Source organism: Raphanus sativus, chromosome 8 (genome assembly GCF_000801105.2).
Source record: "Raphanus sativus cultivar WK10039 chromosome 8, ASM80110v3, whole genome shotgun sequence".
In the NCBI taxonomy this organism is placed as follows: domain Eukaryota; kingdom Viridiplantae; phylum Streptophyta; class Magnoliopsida; order Brassicales; family Brassicaceae; genus Raphanus; species Raphanus sativus.
This window is the reverse complement of record NC_079518.1, coordinates 13643457-13650782: the sequence shown is the minus strand read 5'-3', so window position 1 is coordinate 13650782 and position 7326 is coordinate 13643457. Positions and strand designations below refer to the sequence as shown.

General features: G+C 32.8%; 1 pseudogene; it reads left to right on the top strand.

The window, feature by feature from the left end:
- The first annotated feature begins 3914 nt into the window (after positions 1–3914).
- LOC130498983 (60S ribosomal protein L23a-1-like) lies at positions 3915–4709 on the top strand (annotated as a pseudogene).
- Positions 4710–7326: the final 2617 nt, after the last annotated feature.

Below are 7326 nucleotides of genomic sequence, written 5' to 3'. Positions count from 1 at the left end.
CATTCTCATTCACATACTCATACTTACACTTCCTCTTTCACTTACTCATTCACTTACACTTGGACTCATAGTCATACTCATACTCAAGACGCCACCCGTTATCGGTGTCTCACACAGCTCACTTCACATAAATGATACCAAACGACAACTCGCTAACCCACAGGTATCCATCACTTAACGCAAGAGTAACATGATCAACCATTAATCCGGATACTAAGAGAAATCTCTACCATCACATGGGACCAAACAACACGCAAGCAATCATCATATATAGCCGCATCAACACAAGCCAGTCCATTAATGTCCCTTTTAATCAGTATGAGCGTTCTTATGCAACATGGTTCATGCATCTAACAACCTAGATCCATCATGAACTACCAACCTAACTTTCACACAAGAGCTATTCAACCCTAGATCCAACAAGATTAATATAAAGGACTTGAGAGAAACTGGGTTCGGATCACCTCACCTTAACTTAGATCTGATCTGAAGAAACGAGAGAAGATGAGATCTGAACCACCCGATTAATCAGCTACACCACCACCACCACCACCACCGGCGATCACCACCACGACCACCACCACCGAACCGCCGCCGACGAGGAGAGAGAGAGAGTTCGGACGCCGAGGAGAGAGAGAGAGAGAAGAGAGAGAGGCGCGCGAAAAAGAGGAGAGGAGAGAGAGAGAAAAGAGAGAAGACGGCGGCGCAGGGGGAAGGCTTGACGGCTAGGGCTTCCAGTCTCCGGGAAATCTCTGCAGAGCTCCGCTTCAAGTTTGTGATGAGAGAAAAGAAGGAGGCTGCAGTCCTTTTTATAAGGATGAGGAGGTGGTGACCTAGGTTTTTAGGCCATCGGGCCGTAGAGAAGCCCAATCCCATGGGAAAAATATTGGGCCCGGGATAGGGATGTTACAAAAATGTTAGCATTGTCCTTGGTGTATTATATGTACTGCTTGAGCTGTTTATCTTTAACATATATACCTTATTCTGTTGTGACTGTGGGCATTGTAACTGTTTTTAAAGTATGGATGTTTGGTAAGGCATAGAAGAATGAATGGCTTTGTGGGTCTTTCCAGCTTTAATCTGAATGAATATGATGCTTTCCAGTTTGTTTTAGTGCTGGAGACTTGTACCACATCTCCGATCAGATAAAGAAACTACATGCATCAATTTAGAGTCAAGAAAAGACCGTCAACTCGGATGAAAGAGAAAGCAAAGCCTACACGATATTCGTGATGAAAGTCAACTCCTATAGATCACATTGTAAAGCTTGAACACATATCCTTGTCTCTTGCGGAAGCTAGCTTGCAAGTTATCTTGTGGAACATATATGGTACGAGCAAATGTGGTAGAAACACTATTACAATAATCTTGTTCTTAATCTTTGAAATTGTTTCAACTACCGGAGCTTACGTATTCAAACTACTCCGGTCTCCGTATACTGGATAACAAGAGACAAGAGACCAATAGTCATACGGCATAGTAATTGAATGGTCTATAACAAGAGCCAAAATGTTTGGTCTATACATTTCTTACTTTTGCCTAGAGAAACAACATAAAGAATATTTAATCTAATTATCATGTTTGAAAACTAAATGATATGATTAATTTAACCAGGAATCAGACATGATTTGATTAATATGCAAGATCATAATGCTTAGGGATGAAAAAAAAACAATCTGAATCAAATCAAAATGAACCAACTGAGCCCAAACAGATCACAAATATATGTACCAACCATTTGATTAAAGATTTTATCTAGCTAGACAATTTGGTTTGGTTTTAAACCGAACCAAACCAAAAATTCAAAGTGATTATTTAGTTATATTAACTAAACATACTTAATAATAATAAAATTTAAGATTGTTATCCATATAAACTAAACAATAAACATAATTTTATACATTTTAATTCTATATGAACAGGAGAAACATTTTACAATAAAATAAATGAACATAGCTCTCCTATTTTATCATCAAAACTTTAAAACTACATGTGATAGTTATATTAGCTTTGAAAATAATGATTTATATTAATATTATTGGAATACATCTTATTGTGATATTTGTTTTTGTTTCTATTTTTAAATATGAAAAAGTTAATGACTTAGTGATTAGATGATGAATTTTTTTATGTATTATAAATTATATTTTTAACCGAAGTAAATCCATCCAGTCATGTGGTACGTGATCGTCAAAACTTCCTCCCTCTGAAAGAAAGCGATGGGTAAAGACAAAGACCGAAAAGAAATCATGCCTTTCTATCACATGCTAGACTGTTAGTGTTTACTATTTTGAGATATAAACTGATCTTTTTCTTGTAATTAATTATTATTTATATTTTTTTCCCAGCATGCAGACGTAATAAACCAGACATCTTCTTTATATATCTCTTCTTCTTCCTCATCATCTTCTTCATCTTCCTCTTAATACTTCCTGGAATTTTTATTTTTCTAGATGGATCCCAAAAATCTAAATGAGGCACAAAAAGCAGCACTTGAAGAATACAAAGCTTCACATGCGATCGAGATAAAAAATCTGAAGGAAAAGGCAATTGACTTGATCAGAGAGTGTCAAGAAGAACACGTGTCTGGAGTTCTTACCGAAATCGAGTGTGCATCCAACGAGAAGGTGCTAGACAAGTTTTACTGGGCAATGGAAGATGTTGTGACTGCTGTGTGGGAGCAGAAGAGGGATGCTAGAGTGGAGATGAAGTTTCCTCAGGAAGTCCTGGACGCGAGTGACGAGGAGGACTAAGGGAATGATCGGTTCACCTTTTCTATAATTATAATATTATAATGTTCTTTGTTGGTTGTGATGTGTGTTGATGGAACTTATATTAGTATGTTATGGTGTTAAGAGACTTATGAATGGTTGGTTGTGCTTGTGTGGAACATAAAAAACTTATAAATCTTCTCGGTTAACACACTTGGTATCAAACGCGGATAACACAATTAGGTTAATCGACAATCATACCTAGACAACCAACTAATTAAGCTTCATCACACCCATCTGATCTTCATCTTCGATCTAATATTCATCTTCCTGAGAGTCGCTTTCACTTTCAACACTTTGATAAATAGAAGAAATCTTTTGGAACTTCTTCATCACTTTCTCCATGGTAGCAATCACTTTATCAAACTGATAGGGAAGAGACGCCAGCTGCAATAAATCATTTTTAAAAGTTAGCTAAGAAAGATTAAAAAGAATTGTATATATAAAAATAAAAGAATCAAGATTAAAATAATAAATTAATGCTGACATTGTTGACAAAGTCGACGTATTCGTCTAGAGTTTGAACAAACTCGGTGTGTTTTTTGATCGCCAGATTTCTTGCGTGCTCCCTGTCTCTTGTTCTTTCGGTTCTTTTTCCATCAACCATCTTTTTGTTGTTGTTGTTCTGAAGCCACAATCTGCCAGACACAGCTATTTTATAGACGATATATAGATGCAGCAAGAATTCTCAATGAGCATCAAACAGGCCCATTAATCTGATTTGCGTTCCTTTAAAGAGGCCTTCGTAATATTGAGAAATACATTGTTTTCTTTGTCTTTTTTTTTGTCTGCCCGAATAAAACAAACAAGATATCTATTATTTACATATTATGAATAAACTAACTAATTATTAAATATGATAAAATGAGCTCAACCTAAAAATGTTCACGAGTTTTGTATCAAAAATTTAACCTGAACACAAAATTTAATAATAGTTAAAAATAATTTGATTGTATAACTTTTGACTTTGACAGGCCTATAGTTTAATCCATTTATTTTTTCTGCACACAAAATTTAAAATAAAACCTAAGAAGTTTTTCTTAAGGTGAACTCCAAGCTTTCGACTTTTTGATTCATTTGTGCTTTCGACTTTTTGATTCATTTGTGCTCAATTCCCCTAAAAGCTTTGGACTTTTTGAGTATATGGTGAAGGTGATTATTGATTGATGATTGGCATGTGTAGGGATCACTGTAAAGGAAAATTCAAAGCTTGGGCCTCTGCAAGGTAAACTCTCTGTTGAATAATGTTGTGGGAAGGAATCGTCCAGTACAATATCTCCGGCTAAAGGTACGATCTTTACGCTGATAATCATGCTACATATGTTCGTCTTGTTGAGTATTCACTTGGGTCTCTTACTCTTACAAGTCTTGTGTTAAACGTAAGCATAGTCTTGCCTTAATGTTCTGTAATAGTGAGAAACAATGATCTTAAACTTTGAGAAATATGTTGTTAAAGGTCTCTTGTTCTGTTTTTATTGCAGTTGATACCACGAAGAAGGATGGCCCAAAAGCCAAGGCCTTGAAGGCTGCAAAGGCAGTGAAGTCTGGCCAAGCTTTCAAGAAGAAGGATAAACGATCAGGACTAAGGTCACCTTCCACAGGCCAAAGACTTTGACCAACGCTAGAGATCCCAAGTAGGATCAGCGCTACTCTGAGGAACAAGTTGGACCATTACGGTATCCTCAAGTACCCTTGGTCATTGAGGACCAAGAAGGTCAACACCCTCATCAGGTATGTAATAAGAGAGTTATTATTACGTTGCTTGGGAATTTAGTTGTGTGTTTCATATATATATTGATACAATGATGTTTGGTGTTTTGTTGTGTAGGCCTGATGGAACGAAGAAAGCTTACGTTAGGCTTACACCGGAGTATGATGCTTTAGATGTTGCTAACAAGATTGGCATCATCTAAGTTTTATCTATCTCTGCAATTTTTAAAACAGACTTGTGGTTTTGTTTCTCGGTAGTTTCTGTTTTTTACAAAACATTCTTGTTGTACTTAATTGTTGAATTCAAGTTCTCTGTTTTTGAATTTGCTTCTCGACAATCTTACAACAACACTCTTAGACTTCCAAAATGCAAACTATCCTGTCAATGGACGATCTCTTGAGTGTCTCTGTTACCACATTTGTTTGTTTTCTTAATTATCCATTTATTCACATGTTAACAAATGTTATAAATCATTGTACATTAGCATAAGGCTTTCGTTGAGCTGATTATTAAACTTGGTGTCTTACAGCTGATTATCAAACTTGGTGTCGTGGATGTAGATACAACTTGATGTTGAGATGTTTAAGAAGTGAAATCAGGCTTTTGCCTGATTGTAACAAGTCTCATTTGGTGTATATAACCGTAATATTTAACAGATGGAACAAACAATAGTAACTAGTAAGAACATATCACATCTTTTACAACTTTGCGTTGAAAAATTTAGTAAAATTAAATGAGAAGATTTTCGTGGATGTCTTCTCGGATCAGTTAAAAACATTAATAAATATAAATATAGGTAACCTTATAATTATCACCAATTAATTTATGAATTTTATTCAGTAGTCCTAATATTAACTAATATACATGAATTAACAAGAAAATGTTAAAAAAAAATTTAGTTTGAGAGAAAATGAAAGTTTTTCTAGTTTGAGAGAAAATGAAAGTTTTTTATACTGTTTGTTCGGTAAATTTTTATTAACTCCATGTAATAAAATCGATTGGTTCAGTCTTTCAAACTCAAAGAAAGAAGAAAAACATATAACTCCAACCAAAAGAAAACAAATATCAAAAGTACATAAATATAGATGTCAAAAACTATAATCGAGACAACTTAGAATGAATGAGAAAACTGAAACTATAGAGTTTAAAACATATTACATCATATGATAAATAATAATTGATCCTAGCTTGTTTAAAATAATTATAATTGTAATTTCAGTTAGAAGTTTGAAATAATATATCTTTTAAATTAATAAATTAATGATTTAAGTGAAAAACTAATAAGAAGTTTGTGAAAGTTAAAATAATTATAATCATAATTCCAATTAGAAATTTTGAAATAATTATACTATTTAATTAATAAATTAATTAGAAATGTCGAAATAATTATATTATCTAATTAATAAATTTATGATTTAATCTAAAAACTAATAAAAACATGACAAATAAGCAAAATTAGCTAAAATCATGGAGAATGTGACAAGTAAGCAAAATCACTTCATAAATAATAGTATAGATTAGAAGTTTGAAATAGTTATATCTTTTTAAATTAATAAATTAATAATTTAAGTGAAAAACTAATAAGAAGCTTGTGAAAGTTAAAATAATTATAATCATAATTCTAATTAGAAATTTTGAAATAATTATACTATTTAATTAATAAATTAATTAGAAATGTCGAAATAATTATATTATCTAAATTAATAAATTTATGATTTAATCTAAAAAACTAAATAAAAACATGACAAATAAGCAAAATTAGCTAAAATCATGGAGAATGTGACAAGTAAGCAAAATCACTTCATAAATAATAGTATAGATTGTCATATATATATGTTAATCATATTAGGTAATTCCATAATTTTTATTTGAGGAAAAAAAATATTTCATGTAATTATGTAGTTTTAATTTGATAGTAAGTTTGATAAAAACTATGATATATATTATATGTAATGATATTTTACTTTTGATTCGGTAAAACTTAATTCGGGTCAGGTTTAACTTATGTTTCTCTCAACTCAAATTGGAATGATAATTTACTTTTGATTCGGGTAAACGAAAATATACGAATTTGGCCACCACGCGCCGAGGAGAGACGACAAGCTAAGATTTGGTCGAGAGAGAGAGAGAGAGAGAGAGAGAGAGAGAGAGAGAGAGAGAGAGAGAGAGAGAGAGAGAGAGAGAGAGAGAGAGAGAGAGAGAGAGAGAGAGAGAGAGAGAGAGAGAGAGAGAGAGAGAGAGAGAGAGAGAGAGAGAGAGATCTTGTCATACAAAGTTTATTGGCATTATTATTATATAATATATTTAAAAATAAATTATTTAAACAATTAAATTAAAAATGAAATTTGAAGTTGTGTCAATAGATGATAATAATCAAAATAATATAATGCCCATGTTAAAAAAAAAGAATGATCTTTGGCTATTTACGTTTTATTTGAGATATACTTTCAAATTTAGAGCTTTACATATTTTAATTTATATTAAATTTTCTAATTCATTAACGTAAATAAAACATTATGTAAAAGATATGCTTTTTAATTAAATAAAGTTGATAAAAAAGGCATTATGTGTAGCGTCGGTTTTGTATATGAGTATATGACTCGACTAAAAGGCGTAACGTAAATAAAAAAATGTTAGGTAGCGTGACTAGCGTCAATTAATCTCACGTGCATCGACATATACTATAGGGTTAAAAACAAAAGTTAAGTTTATCTCGAGTGAAGCATATTGGCTACAGAGAATAACGCGTGTCATTTAACGGCGAAGAGTGACTCGTGCCCTTAACGTATGGAGCATGCGCCTGACTGATAATGAGTTCAAACAAAACAAGCAAACTGTTGTAAG